Source organism: Rhopalosiphum padi, chromosome 1, assembly GCF_020882245.1.
Source record: "Rhopalosiphum padi isolate XX-2018 chromosome 1, ASM2088224v1, whole genome shotgun sequence".
In the NCBI taxonomy this organism is placed as follows: domain Eukaryota; kingdom Metazoa; phylum Arthropoda; class Insecta; order Hemiptera; family Aphididae; genus Rhopalosiphum; species Rhopalosiphum padi.
The window spans coordinates 76556017-76572806 of NC_083597.1; the positions used below are offsets into that span (position 1 = coordinate 76556017).

The 16790-nt window shown below is 28.9% G+C and overlaps 1 protein-coding gene across 1 annotated transcript in view; it reads left to right on the plus strand.

Moving 5' to 3' along the window:
* The window catches only part of LOC132928004 (leucine-rich repeat-containing protein 24-like), a 76622-nt gene extending 62328 nt beyond the window's left edge, over positions 1-14294 (plus strand). Inside the window, exon 2 of the mRNA XM_060992561.1 lies at positions 13509-14294. The gene's annotated coding sequence lies outside the window, so the exon portion shown is untranslated. The remainder of the gene's footprint in view (positions 1-13508) is intronic.
* Positions 14295-16790: the final 2496 nt, after the last annotated feature.

Below are 16790 nucleotides of genomic sequence, written 5' to 3' on the forward strand. Positions count from 1 at the left end.
CAGGATCGTAATGAATTTTATTTAAAAAGCGGGTGTTACTGTATACACTGTAGGTACCACACATTAAATTAGTTGTTTTAAAGTTTTTTATCTTCCGTAAACCGTCAGCGTATTCATTTTTAAAAGAAATAAAGAAATACAAATTATAATTTACAAGAAATATAAAATGAACATAGGTACATACTTCACATTCGTACTTTTATAATTGATTGGTCTTGATCTCTATTATTTCTCATATATATACTTTTACATACATCGTAAATTAATTAAAAATATAACTAATCATATTTCTTCCAGTAATGGGTTGAGTAAAATGAATTAAAAATTAAATCACTGTTTCCTGCGATTGTGTAATATTATCTGAAAATTTAATCTGATTAAATATAATACTACAAATTTTTATTATTATTTATAAAATAACCATTATAGGCTTAGCGGTTGATAGTTATTACATCTAAGTGTCTGACATGAATTTTTAATCCTTAAACAATTAGTGAATATCCTATAAACATTAATTAAGTACTAAGTAAATAATGTATGTATATTAATTCGAAAAAAAAATATTAAATTTATTGGATAACATCATCGTTATTAATGATTTACTGGTCAAAAAATGTACCTATATACTTATTGTTATCGATTCAATACTTGACTTTCAAAAAAAAATTAACACTGATGAAACAGATTTTCGAAATATTTTCCAAAAAGTCGATGTAACAAATGTGGTACAAATAACAAAGAAAAACTGACCTAAATACAAAATTAATGTTAATCTAAAGTTTAGCTAATTTGAATTTGGCGTGTATAGATTTTAATATATAGCTGATTGAAAGTTAACTTAATCTTAAACAACATTCAACCGTTATATTTAGCCAGACCAATGGTCATCAACACTAAACATTTTTAAAAGACAATTCGTACAATGAAAAATGCTATTTCATTATTACATCTGTACAAATGCTGTACACAATAATACGTCAATTTACGACTAAATGTTTGTCAATTATTCTAATGAAACGTTAGAATTTCAAACTAAAATATTATTACAGCCATGATATTTTTTTGAGTTAAAGACGTACGGGTCAGCATTATAATTTATAACTTTATAAGTAAATAAAAAAAAAAATAAATAATTGTTCAGTTCTATACAGTTAATAAAAAAATATAATAACTTGTATACTTTTCATTAATTTCATTATTCTCCAGCGAAGTGATCATAATATAGGTACATTATTTTGTTTTCAAAACAAAATAAATCTAAGAGAAAATATTCATCAAAGTTTACACTAACCTTCAATTCTGAAAAAAATCAACCGAGAGTTGAATCGTTGGATGCATTTAATTGTCAAGGGACAAATATATATCTCTTGACAGTTTGACTCCTATATTAAGAGCACGTACCAGTGGTAGGTACTACAATACCTTGTTCTTTTCGCCTCATCTCACCCTATTTTGCATCACGTAAAAAACGGGTCCGACATAGTAATTTTATTGCTTTTTTTCATATTTCGTCGTGTTTTATGTTCCACAATAGCTGCGTTCTGTTTTCTGACTTTTTTTTTCTAAAGATATATTTAGATTAAAAACAATCCGCTCGAAAATTGAAGAAGAAAAATCCACAATACGACAAACGTCGTTAGCAGAAATACCTGAGAATAATAATAATAAAAATTAAATCCTATGGTTCGTTTGATGCTAACTTTGTTACGTCAGTATAGAAAAAAAGAGACGGGTTTGGATATATACAGCGAAGAAATATTATTGATGTCTTTCGTAGTCAAAGACAATAATAATAAAAAAAAATAAAACCTTTTTGATATTTGCAATATTTTTTTCCACGTAGGTAGAATGTAAATTTGTTATCAAGTACGGTTCCATTTTGAAGTGTATTGCGTTATTTTTTTTTCACGAAATAATTGTAATCTACAATTATGATACAAAACATATTATTATATTGCTTAGGTTCAAAATGATTCTTTTAACAACGGATACACATAACTGTTTGGAAAAGTGCTTTTTTATTATTATTTTTTTTTTTTTAACATAATATACACAATGTTCTGTAGCACCACCGATCAGTTTTTCTTAACGATGGGTACTCAATAACCGTTTCAAATGCAATAAAGTAATGAAAAAAAAAACATTGTTAAATTAATCGATCAATATTAATGGCTTTAAACAAATTAAGCGAACCATCGAAACGGTAGCATTTTACAACACACGGGCCATCAATAAAGTGTAATAGATACTGCGAGTGTAAACACAGTAATACATCGGAACTTTATTATGATATTATTATTATCATGCGAAAAATGTTTTAATTCGACATGGAACGGTGGAACCATTATTATTTACCGCGACCCGACAATACAACCGCCTTTATTATAATCGCAGGGACAATACAATATAATAATAATAATAATAATATCGCAATAATATGATTGTTATGATTATATTAAATCGTTTGTTTTATATATAATATTATTATTACTATGCATGTATAATAAAACTGTGGTGAACACAATATTATGTTATTTTTATACCGTCCGTCGTCGTGTCAACAAATAATCGATCTGATCGTTCTATTTTAAATCAGTGTTATGTACAACTGTACACAGACTGTATATAGTAGTCCTGGGGACGTGGTCGAATCAATTATCGCTCTCAAAAAACGATTACTGATTATCTTCAATATAATAACATTATAAAATCTCGAATCCGAACGCACCATATTATTGTTATCATGTGTGCTTACCACCCATTTTTATAGAACACGCGTATGCGCAGTCGTCAATCATTGTTCGAGCACCGAAGCCCGATAATATACGACCTTTACGTATTTATTTCGACGTCGCATATACATTTTCGCGGTGGGATCCGTCTCCTATAACTACAACCGCGGTAGTGCCACGACCGGGAACGAGTGAGACAGAGAGAGAGAGAGAGAGAGAGAGAGAGATGTGCGGCAGATAAATGTTTCGTCCGACGAACGTGGACACTTTTATCGATACCCGTGCAATGCTTGCATTGTTACGTCGCCGGCGGGTTCGTTTTTCTTTTTTTTTTCCTTTTTTCCATCCTTGATACATTAATATCGATCAAGCGCGGTATCCCGAATAAATAATATTGTAATATTATTCGTTCCGCGACTTCATTATTATTAAAATGCGTTCAAAAAAGATTTTACGAAATAAGCGAAAATCGAATCTATATTAGGCACCAATATATATATATATATGCATAGTAGTGTAATAATATTATTATTCGGGTACCTGGTGGTGGTGTTTTACCTGTTACGTTATATTACTATACCGTCGAAAAATCTCGTTCTCTATATTATCCGTTATAAATTATATACAAAATATGTGCATATTATTATATTTTGTTCGACCGGTGTACGGCTATGGGTGTATTCGATTATTTTTTCACTCCAATGAAACATCCTCGATTTATATTGAAACGTATTATTATAATATTGCCGCATTGAGCACCGTAGAACCACGTGTATACAGTAATAGAATATTTCGTGTATATTTTCAACATTTTGTACGAAAATACCCGCGTCACGGTTATTTATGTTTCTTTTACGTTTCAAGGGTTATATATAGACCGTCAGAAGGTCCTGATAATAATGTGTTTAGTTTCACGCTAGGTAATTACTGCGAGTTTTTCGGCTGTTTTTGTTTTTTTTTTTTTTTTTATAGCAGTACATCATACAACTACTGTACCTACTTGCAGATCTAATATGAATGTCTTATCAAACAAAGCAACGATTTTATAATAACTGCAATAATGTTCTCCCGATATAGTTAATATTTATTATATTTATGGATATATTGTATTGATTAAAAAAAAATCGACTATTTTAATAATCACTACATTGTCCGCCTTTATTATTTAATAATTAATGATATGATAACATTGCCTGTTTTGTATAGAACATTTACATACATTGAAAGTAACAAGTCCAATTTTTTTTTTTTTTTTATTAAAGTGAAATAAATACACAATTTATAGTATACGTGTTTGTATTTATTTTATATTTTTAAATTAATTTTATGCGCATATATTTAAATTAGACATACATCGAACGGGTTTCAGCCGAATGTTTTGCACTAAAATTATGCACGCGTGTCTAGACAATACACATTTCTATGTTTACTTCAATCGTCAGTTTCTTGCATTTCCATTTCACCCAGTGTTTACACTGTACACGTATAATAATACACAGTATACTTTTGATGATTTCACTGCATTGCAGGTGTACACCATCGACGGAAACAGTATCTACGGAGAGGAATATATTAAAATATAATAAAAATAAATGCATACATTACTTACATATCATTTAAAGGATTGAATTTGCTATTCATGTTATACCATTTTTTTGAAACTCATCTGATCGTTGTAACAGTATTTCAAATATTTTAACATACAATATTTCCTAATATGTTTGAATGCTTAGTTTAAATATCATATTAAATTGTACCGTAGTTTGAAAGTGTACATTTAATAATATAATATTATGCAGTTATCGTTAATAATGTAATTTCGATTACTTTATATAAGTTTTAATGAACCATAACATATCATTGACAGTGTTTAAACATATCAAAGTTTATTTTTATAGTTATAAGATTTTTTATTAACAATTTAATTAATTTTAATTAATTAACAAATTTGCATTGTCATTTTTCTTATAGTAAACTAGCACGTAGTTTTTTTTTTATAGTAACAATGTGATTGTAGACAAAAAATAGCAATGTAACAAATATTTTGAAATGCAGTTATATTATGAATATTTTTTTTATTTCAGATTAATTTATTTGATATTAATGTTAATAATACATAATATAGTCCTATAGTTCTATGTTCATTGTTCATAACAAGTAAATCATTGGTAAAAATGTTAGTTGACTTTTGGTTTTTCACGAAAGTGTTGCTATAATTTCCTAGATTTTCGACAAAAGTTAAATAAATGTTTGTGTAATTTACATTTTGAAATACTACATTACAAACAATTTCTTCGTTTTCTATTTAATTAATTTGCTTTGTTGCCTTTAATACTAAAATTCGTAAACGGTTGTTGCGTAAGTTGTAAATACTTGTAATACAAACTGGTATACTTAAGTCTTAACCTATGTTTTGTTATAAATACGTATATGACGTACACACAATGTACACAATATCAAATCTGTATACATTTGAATAATTAAACAAGTTCGTGAACTTAGTGGTGCACATGTAAAAGAAATCATTCTAGTTTTTTCGGTAGATATTTAGTTAGAAATTGCTGGAAAACAATAATTACATTTCTTGAATCTTCAGTAAAAAGGTGTTATAAGCATCTAAACTGATCCAAACGTTCATGGTTTTAAAAATATCGTACACAAAGTGATAATAATAAGAAATGTGTACTTTTTAGGTATGTTGGATATTTAAAGTAAATACTTGTAATATTTATCTCTAAGGTTAACGTAATTGAAGTAGTGTCAATGGATGCACTCTTCTATCACGCCACCATGCCTTGTACATATTTTAAAATTTACTTATTGTATCATTTGAATACAGATTGTAAATATTTTCTTAAAAAAAAAAAAAAGATTAACGTTAAATTATTCTCAAAAAATTTTTTTATCACAACTACATTATACGGTATCTATAATTTAAAACAGTGAGATACAAACGGTTAACGTACATCAAATATTTACTACCTGAAAAAAATGGTCCTCAAATTATTAAGGTTAGAAAAGGATTGCGTATGGCTTACGTTTTTGGGAATACTTTTCATAAAATAATATAATGTATATTATTTAATCTATTATCGTGTAATTATTACTATCATCTAAAATTCTAAAATAAATATTTCCCTTGAATATAAAGCATATTGAATATCAATACCTCTAAACCTTTTGAAGACTAAATATTTAATATTTATTAATTTATTATATAATTTGATTAAAGTTGTAAAACATTTTAAATATTATGTTAGCATAGGTGCCATTATTTTTGGATACACGACATGCGTTATTGTATGTTGTAACAACGCTTACATATTTTCTTTCGCCGTTTCAACTGGCATCTCCATTGATATATGTATAATAATATTACGTCATGACGTGTTGCTGAGGACGGACATTATTTCATTATGCAATTGGCTTATTTTGTTAGCCATTGTATGTGAAACCGTAAAATTTGATAATATCTCGATAAAATAAAATGGATTTTACACACATAAGTAATCTAATCTTCATACACTAATACGATACCATCGCTATATATATTATCGTCGTAACGCAGTCAAGTTCAACTCATCATCATACGGTTATATAATATATAGGTACGTCGTATCTACGCACCTCAGTTACATCCATATTTTCATCTCGAGTTGCGCCAATAATAATAATAATATATAATTGAAACACACAGAAGTACGTTGTCGACGACGACGACGGTGACGACGTGTAAGTAGTTTAAGGATTATGCGGCGACCGGAAGGCACGTCGTCGTGACGTGTGGATACGCGACCTGTGCGCGCACACTTGCTCGGCCGACGGGCGGATTACGTGAGACCTTTTCCACACCCCGTTTTACAACACCGTCGACAGTATTATTATATTATTATGATATCGCATCGCACAATACGCACCAGACGGCGGCGGGACCGTTTGGGAATTACGTGTAGGGTTATACTGCTGCTGGTGATGTGCAACGCCCCAGTGCATGTGTTCGTACGCTGTACGGCGACGGACAGTCTACGGCAGTGCACAATGTGTATACAGATTACCTGCGCCGGAGTGGTGCGAATGGCAGAGCAGATGAACGCATTCGGTACGCTGAGTCTTAGGGCTAGTACGATAATTTCTTTAAAATGATGGCACCTGTCGCCTGTCATACGGATAATATTTTGTCTTGAGTGATTTGTTTTTAAATATTTTCAGTCGACGACCAACGCACATAATAATATGATAATAATATGATATGGAGCGTTCTCTTATTATAGTAAATCGGCGTTTCTCAACCCGTGGGTCGCACATAATTAAGATTGAGTCGTCTCGCAACAATTTATTTAAAAACTAAAAATAATTATGTTGAAAAATAAAACTTAAATAAGTATTAATATTTAAAAATAAATACAGTAATATATAACAATATTATTACTTGGTACCGAGATAAAAGAAATGCATTACTTTTAAATAAAATATACCTAGTTCAACATATTACTCAACATTATTATTGTTTCACTTGTTATTTATATGGGTAAATAAACGAGTGCCTATAATATAGTAAAATAAATAGAAAGCTCCATTCTGTTCGGCTATTGTAATATTGATAAATGTATGTGTGTTGTGGGGAACGTATTAAATTTATTTTAAAAAAAGGGTTGCGTGAAAAATCGGCTAAATATCTCGTGTCACATACACACAAAAGTTTAGTATCATTGTATACTTTACTATAATCATGATAATTTACTTTTTACAAAAATACATTATAATACCTATATCGAAAATATTCACTTATTCAAATAATATGGTGATGTATTATTTAAAATCAAATATTTATCTAGGAGTCTCGATTTTAGATTTTGAATGGATTAGATTAGATTGATTAATCTATTAATCACCTCTCAAATTTTATATTCTGGCCTAAATTCATAATCGAATAGTTGAAATTCCATAAAATATGTCAAGGTATATAATCTATAATCTATATTATATAATATATATATAGATCATACACAATTAACAATTTTTATTAATAATGATATATCAAGTCCTTATCCGTAATGATTAATAAATAATATATATAATATTAGGTTTATAATATTATTATTATAAATAGTTGATTTGCAACTATGAGTATATAGGATATATGATGGTTTTATTACTGAGTATTGATTGTTTTCTTTTAACGTCTAAATGTTTTTACATATAATTATTATTAGGTATATTATTTTATTTTCATATTATGATTTTTTTGTTTTTTTTTTATTGTTAAAACTTACAAAATAATCAGTTAAAAACAGATTTTACAGTTTTTGGAATAAGTTTAGCATGTAAAAAAATGTATACTTCGGTTTTTTTCTTCATATGACAGCGATTATAGAATCGCTAAATATTAAAATCGCTAATATTTGAAATGTATTTGAAGATTTAATGTTTCAATGTAATTAAGGCAGTTGACCCCTCCGTGTGATTGGCTAAAATATTGTCTTTAAATACGCCATTAACTGATGTTAGTTTTGTACTTAAAAGTAAGACTTCTATGCTTATGACGTAGAAAATTTGCAACTATATCGTTATATGATTTATAAGATCGTGACCGAATTTTGTTTTTGAACATTTGGAATAAATTCGACATAATGGTATTTTGTGTAAATGGTTTATTTCTAATATCGTGAAATATCGTGGGTTCTCCCAAAGTGTGATTGATTTCCTGCACATTCAATTGAATCGGAACTTTTTTAATGGCTTGTCAAAAATCTAATTATTTTCCGATCAAAAGTAGGTACTTCAAACATGTTATAAATAACTCCCCGGCAACGTTATGTTCAATTTTTTTTTTCTGTTCTACGATAGAGCACTTCTAATTGGAAAACCATAGAATTATAAATTTATAATTATTATGAAAATGATCTATGGAATGACTATATTGATTTATTTTTTAATTATTTAGCATTCAAAGTTTAACCTTTATAATAGGCCTTTATGTTTATGGCGTATAATTATCACCATTATCTAACGCATTGTATAGTTTCAACTAGTTGTAACGTGTACTTATTGGTCATTAATTTATTTTATTTTTATAATAATATGTTCATTTCCAATTTTGCTGAAATGTTAAATATAATATGTATCAGCAGAATTTTTTTATTACGTTGTAGTAAATACTAAACTGCATGTAAATGTAATTATAATAATACACCCCCAACATAACCAACATAGTTCATGTACAGATAATTAATTCGTTTGGGTAATTATTTCGTTGGAACTGTTTTATAAATAGTATGTCAATTTGTCTATAATAATTTGAAACAAAAAAATATCGGACTGAATATATTTACATTTTTCAAAATTGTGAAAAAAAAAATGACCAAACATTGTTTTTATACGATATATTACGTGTGGTGTTAAAACTTTCAAGGAATGTGTATTTGTAAACTGATAAACTTACAAAAACATATACAAAAATCTTTCAAAATTCCATTGTCATCTGTCAACAATCTCAATAGTACATAAAAGTGTCTTTTAAAATAAATGTATACAATACTTTAAGTGTCTAACTTGTAGTGATCGTCGTGCAGAACACTGCGGTCTGCTTCACATTATATAATTTAACGACGTCGCAAGTCCCTGGTTGAGCTTGAGGTGGTTATGAAAAGGTAGGCGTTGAATAAAAATTAACACTCGTAGTTAAACGTAAAATATGTGTAAGCCGTTTATATCAAAAACAATAAAACAAATTAAAATATCGTACTGATATTACAAAAAGTTACTAAGACTGGGAATAACTATATACTCGCGGCAACGTGACCGTGACACTGTTTACAACGAGCAATAATCAAATTACGGGGGTAAATAGTCAATCTAGAGCTGTGAATCCCTATATTTGTAATATGGTCCTATCACTCCTATCAATGTCGGGTGGATTATCCCGCTACATTCTAATCTTGTTTTTAAGTGAATTGGTAAAAACATGGTGTTTCCACCTTTGACCTAGGATTTTCGTATTTTACGTTTGTATGTATGCACCATGATGTGTTGATTATTAATAGTTAGTTAATAATAAATTATTATAAATTATATTATTCGTATTATAATGTATAATCTATACTGCGTTATCATTTTTGTGGAAACGTATTCGAGCTTACTACAACCTGTTATTGCAATAATATAGGTAGGTACTCTAAAATATCTATTAAAGTGTAGCATCTATAAAATATTAATACTATGCAATGAAATGTTGTGAACTCAAATAATATAAACCTATTTTAAATATTACATTTTTAATATAATATTATGTTATTCAATAATCGTAGATAGTATTATAATTATTTAAAAAATAATGTTTCCAATGTACGGAAAATTGTGGTCATGCAAATTCGTGCTAATCACGTGCTAAATATAATTGACATGGAAATAAATTATGTTATAAACATAATATTTATGTTTGACGGGACTGTAGAAATGTTTCTCCAGCTCCTTGTGGTATTTTTTTGTTTTTCTCAAAAGTCTAAAAACGTATTAATTGCGAAAATATAGTCATGTAAATTCATTCACGCTAATTGCATGTTAATTATTCGCATAAAAAATTGCAATATTTTGAAAGTGTCGTAGGAGGGAACGGGGAAACGCATGTTTATATGGGTACATGTCAAATAAGTAATAACACAGCTGTACTTTTATTATGAATAATATTTGCATTAATCGCGGTAAAACTTTGGAATCTGTACATGAATATAATTTTAGAATATATTTGCAATTGCATTTCACCTAAGTTATATCGTTCTAACAATCAGAATTTATTATTTTACTGTGAGTCACGTATATAATAAATGTTAAAAATTAAAAATAACAACTACTACGTAACTACGTAAGCAACAAAATAAATCGGATCTTTTAAAAATTAACACATTTATAATACAATAGGTATAACTGCGTAAGTTTAAACAATTTGTACAATAATTGCTGATTAATCGGATAATATAACAAAATAATATAATCTACCACAGTTGCTATTGTCTGTGGCGTAGTGTAAATAGTATACGATTACAGTGTAATATAATTTAAATGTATATTTTATATCCGTATCGATTATAAGTTTATAAACTCTTTAGGAAAAATTCTTTATTTATTTATTTTAGAGTGATTGGAGTAATTTTTTACTATGTTTCTATATAATATTATTATGATGCGTAGATTGACAATTTATTTTTAAAAGCTGTTTGACCAAGCACGCAGATTGAAATGTTATATTAAATGATGATGATCACGTATAGGGGCTATTACAATCCGCGTCACTGACAGCTCTTTAGGACTTTTTGCCGATACAGAGTTGCAATTTGAAAAAGCGATCCTTGCAGTGTAATTCAGAAATTACAAGTACACTGTAATCGGCGTTTTTGCAATGACCTGACACACTATACACAGCGTCTTTGCGGGAACTGTCTAAACGTTGATTAAATTAAACGTAAACAGGAAAAAAAATAATATACTTAGCCACAAAAAGGTAATACACACGCTTGTCTCTCATACATACACACATAAATACTATTATACTTACTGTAATGGTATGTATTATTATTTTTAAATTTATATTGTCAGCCTCTGTAGAAAAAGGACTGTTTATACTCACAAACGCATGTATGGTAACAATTTATGCTCCAAAGAATACGTTTTGTATCCATGATTAACAAGGGGAACAATTTATAACGCGTGGGCTCGGTCGACCAACATAGTTTTGCTACTGCCGGCAAAGGCAGCGGATCGACGGTCATCTATATACAATATAACCATCCAAATGCGGTATCGTATAGGTATTTATGTGCCTACCTTGAATTTCTTTTTCTCTGTTATTCATTTTACACCCCCTCCCCAACCCATTACACCAGTTTTGAGGGGTAATACGAAATGAAGATAAATACATTTTTACACACACACACACATTCACCCTACCAATGTTTTTCATTCGGTTTTGGTTGAACAGCCGTTAAATACCTCCGCGAGGCCTGCCAAATTTGGTTAACTGCGCCCGAACACGCCATGTGGTCATTAAATGAGAATTTCCTTCGCCGTCCCTTAATGCCTTACGATATATACTATATAATATACACCACTCTACTAGAAATACTGTTCTGGAAAACTTTTCTTTAGAATCATAATAAACTTTATATCGGTAAACTCGAGCCCTAAATACGCGAAAGCATTAATAATAAATAATAATTAGGTACGCATATACTAATATATAATTTACGTTAAAATAGTGTAATCACCATGCGTTTTCCGAGAAACCGTTATATTGAATACGTCACAATACATCATTTAAATAATTTGAACAGAAAACAATGCCCAGTTTTTGAATACTATTTATTAATAATATATTATGTTTATAGATACGATAAACTTACGGGTTTTATTTGATGCCTAACACCACGGGTACATATTATACTATACACAATATACCATCTAAGCGTCTTGAAGTTTTTTATTGTTTTCTACTCTGTACTCGCCGAGATAAAATGTTATTCGAGTATATAACGTTTGATTTATTATGATGTATATTAAGTAAACTTAGTGAATTAAAATTACGCATTTAATTGATATTATTATTTTGATAGTATTAGGAAAGTTGTACAATATTTTTATAATTTATTATAATATATTATATTGTTTCAAAAATATAATGATGGTATCGTGATAGTGGTAGGTAATCAGTTAAAAACAGTTGTGAAACCTATAATAACGCAATCCTTCAAACAACCGGAAAGTCGCTGGCATTATTATTATTTCCTTTTATATAACATAAAAGCTCAAACACCATTCATTCCTAGTTTGTATACACAGCCCAGATTTAATCGTAAAAAACCTCCTTTTATTAAAACCGAAATAATGTATAAATATAAAAAAAAAATAATACACGTAGATATATAATATATACGGTGAACCATATTGTGCTACAGTGCACTCACTAAGTATACGCTCGAAATATCATTTCTAAACATTATTAATAAATTTTACGACGTTATAAGATGTTTATAGCATATAAAACGTTGTCTAATGCAGATTGAACTAAATGTTGATAAACACTCACGTGACTTTAAAAATTGTCATTATGTAAACAGTTAAAAAGTCGTAACATCGCCAAGCTTAATGAGCCAATATATTTTGTTGCTTTCGTGAAGTTACTCGCTAGCGTACTTGATGAAACGCTGTAATCAATTTCGACTTAATGGTAAAAACGTATTTTCGTAGATATTATCGTATATCCACTAAACAGGAAATCACTGATAACACGCACGTTTGTTAAACATATTATAATATAATGTCGTTGTAACGATGTTTTAAAAGCGAGTGAATGTTAAAAAAAAAAAATCGGTACTAGTTTGTTTGTATCGCACCAACACTCGCGCCCGTAATAAAAGCTATCTCTCCGCAAAATCCATAATCATAGCCAGTACGATATAAATTCACGGACGAATGATGTAAATATGTTAATACGTGAATTAATATTTGATATCTGCCCATAAAATAATGGAATGCGCTAGAAGGAATTTTTATTTTTTTCGATCGCATTTATATTTTCTAATTAATTTTTAGTCTTAAATTAAAGCATTATTCTTATATTTTTACAAATAAAATAGAATCCGTCGAATAAAGTATGTGGGAAATGATCACCGCATTACCTACTCACGCACCTAATGGTGGCGAACGAGTTTGTTAGGGCTGATTATCAAAGCTACAAAATATATTGATTTGTTTTTAATATAGTTTTTCTTGTGATGATTTTAGGTGAAAAATAAAGAAGCGACTGCGGCAACGGGCAATTAGACGACGGATCCGTTTAGGCTACATATATAGCTGATATGCAGAAGAGAACGTGCTGAGTAAAACAAACATCGTCTCAGAATTCGTTTGCGTGAAACGTCTAGTACTATGCACGATGGAAATCGAATCCAGTCGAATGTTTTAATGGCACGCGCTATTGTATTATAATGTTCTACGATATAAACATTCTTCTTTTACGCGCGTGCACGGGGGACATTGTAAATATTGGTCTTAGTTATTATTATAATAAAAACGCCGGTGCCGTAATATTATTATATTATATCCCACCAAAAACGGTTTCTCGGTCGGATAAATTTAATTAAAACCACCTACGCGCGACGGACGTCCGCATAATCTCACACGGTAGACGGTCTAGCCCATGCCGGTCGTTCGTATTGTTCGACGAAATTCCGAATTTTACGCGAACAGCGCTCGTAAAACTCGCTGATGGCGTTTGCGGTGCCGTGCACTCTAATCGATACGCGTATATTATACGAATGCTCGTGTTACTATAATACGCACGTATATGATACGCACACATACACACCATGTCATCGTGTTCGGGGAGAAATAGAGAAAAAAGAAAAATCCACCGTCTCGCCGCGGATCCATTTCGAGGGTTAATCAGTCACGTTGAGCGGACAACGAAATACACCCGCCGGACCCTATCGAAGATAATAGAGAGTGAGAGAGAGAGAGAGTTCGGAACTTTACCCGTTCCGAGAAAACTGTTAAGTTAATATATATATATATATATATATATATATATATATATTCATATACTATTACATTTAATGCGGTCCACATCATAAAAGTGTTTTACAACACGTATTTATCACAATAGTCATCCGATCGGTCATTTCTGTAATAATATGTCAAAACGAGAATATCAAAGGTACGACAAACCGTTCTTTATTGACCACTTATCTTCTAAATTATCACTCAATTTTCGTTATGGTTATTGGTCGTTTAAGTTTAGATGTATACCTAGCTGTTTGGAGGAAAAGTTCAACGTTACGTCTCACTGCACTCTCTCACACACAAACTTCTCTCCGCCATATACACACACACCACAAAAAAACCGGCTCTGACCGTTGTCAGACACAATATCTCATGTGTTCGGCACGACAATTTACGAGCTTCAGAGGCACACCGAATAGTGAAGTAAAACCGTTCATTTAAAATACATGGAGTCAAAGAAAACGTTAATGCGAGTATGGTACGACAGACGTCTTGACAATACTATAATACAATTACTGACAATATTATATTATATCCGAATTATATAATATGGTAGTATAGTATTGTTACTTTTTATTGGTATAATACATTTCGGACACGTAGTTTTATTATTTTTCGATCAAGAGAGAGGATGTAAGTACACTATTTGTTAACTATATTTGACCTACATAGACAATATCCGATCAGCATAATCAATCTTATATTGTTAGCCTTTAATATTAAAGTGAACTGACCTATTATCAAACACAAAGTTAAAATTATTACCTAGGTACCTTCTTATCGATACTTAAATTAACTTCAGTGATTGCTGTGTAAAATATTTTTAAAAATGTCTAAAACGCTAATAATTTGCTTTAAAATTAAACTATCAGTACAATTCTATCAAGCACCTTTAATAAAAATCTTATCTTTAAGTTTTATAATAAATTAATTAACTTAAATAATATTTAAGTTAATAACACAAGATTGGATTTGCGTTCACTTTACTTTTTAGTGAGTGAGTCAGACTTAGAAAACAAATAGTGCACTGACATTCTCTTAATTCCAATAGATATTTTCCTCAATTTTCAACTGGTAATACGTAAGAAATTATAGTAATAATATGTAAAAAAACATAGTATAAAATATTTTATTATGTCTGTAGTTTATTTCATTAAACAACACAAATTTATATAATCGTAGAATTATATTGTATAAAATATGTACTATACTATATATCTTACATATTTCAATACTATAGCCAAATAAATAATTATAATTTACGCTAAGATATGAAGTACGCGGACAGGAGTAAAATATATAATGCTGTAATTTATAAATGCAACCGAGTTGGATCGTCGTTCATTTGCTTTTTTTAATAACTTTATTATTTTTTATTCTGACTTTTGAATATTTAAGATTTTAAAAGTCATTTATTATGCTTTAATATAATTTTAAAATATTTCAAAGTGCTCTGTTTCCATGATAGTATTTACATTCAGTTGATATTGCTATTTACAATATATTTTTATATTTCCATAACATTGAGGTATACACACGTTAATAATTAACACAAATTAAGAGTCGCGTATAATAAAAAAATACTAGAAATAAACTATAGTAGTTATTGATTTTTGAACGAGTTTGTGTTCATGGTTAATATTTTAATTGCATCAGTTTCAGTATTATAGTACATGTTGCACTCTCGATGAAAGTAAATACATATTATGTTATACTAGTATTAAAAGTTTGAGTCAATGATAATGTCTAAGTATTGACTATAATAATAATAATAATAATAATAATAATAATAATAATAATTGATAATGTATTATGAAATAATATGATTTATAATGATTTTGAATTTTTTCGAAATGTAGAAATGTTTCAATAGTTGAAGCAAATTATATTACTTACATATTTTCGTAATAGAGCTGATGGTAATTTTATGTAATTTAAAAAGTCTTGTATCATACATTATTATAATCTAAGGAATAAATAGTAGTGTAATACTATTATCAACTATTCAACCCTTGATCATGACTATTAATAAATTATCAATAATATAGTATTTTATCAAATGATATTATGAAACATGTGGTAGAGGAATACAAATAACCGGGATAATAGTATTATCCAACAAATTTCTAATTAAAACACATTTATTCTAACTACAGATTTATTACTTATTTTTTTCCATCATTGTTATTTTTAATTTTTATATGAATTGAAGGAAAAGCCATTATTACTTTACATAAATAATAATTAATTGTACAACGCGTGTTCCATCAATATGACAGTATCAATATATATATATATATATATATATACATATTAAATTATATTTAAGTTTTAACGATATTTTATTTTAATTCAACGCTAATAATATAGCTTCTACTATGTTTATTAAATTTCTACCAAATTACTAAGTTTTGTCTAGAAAATTTTTGAATAGTCAATGTTACTTTTATTTTAAAGTCCTCAAAATGAAATGCATATTTTATTTATTTATCTTATTAGTTGTAA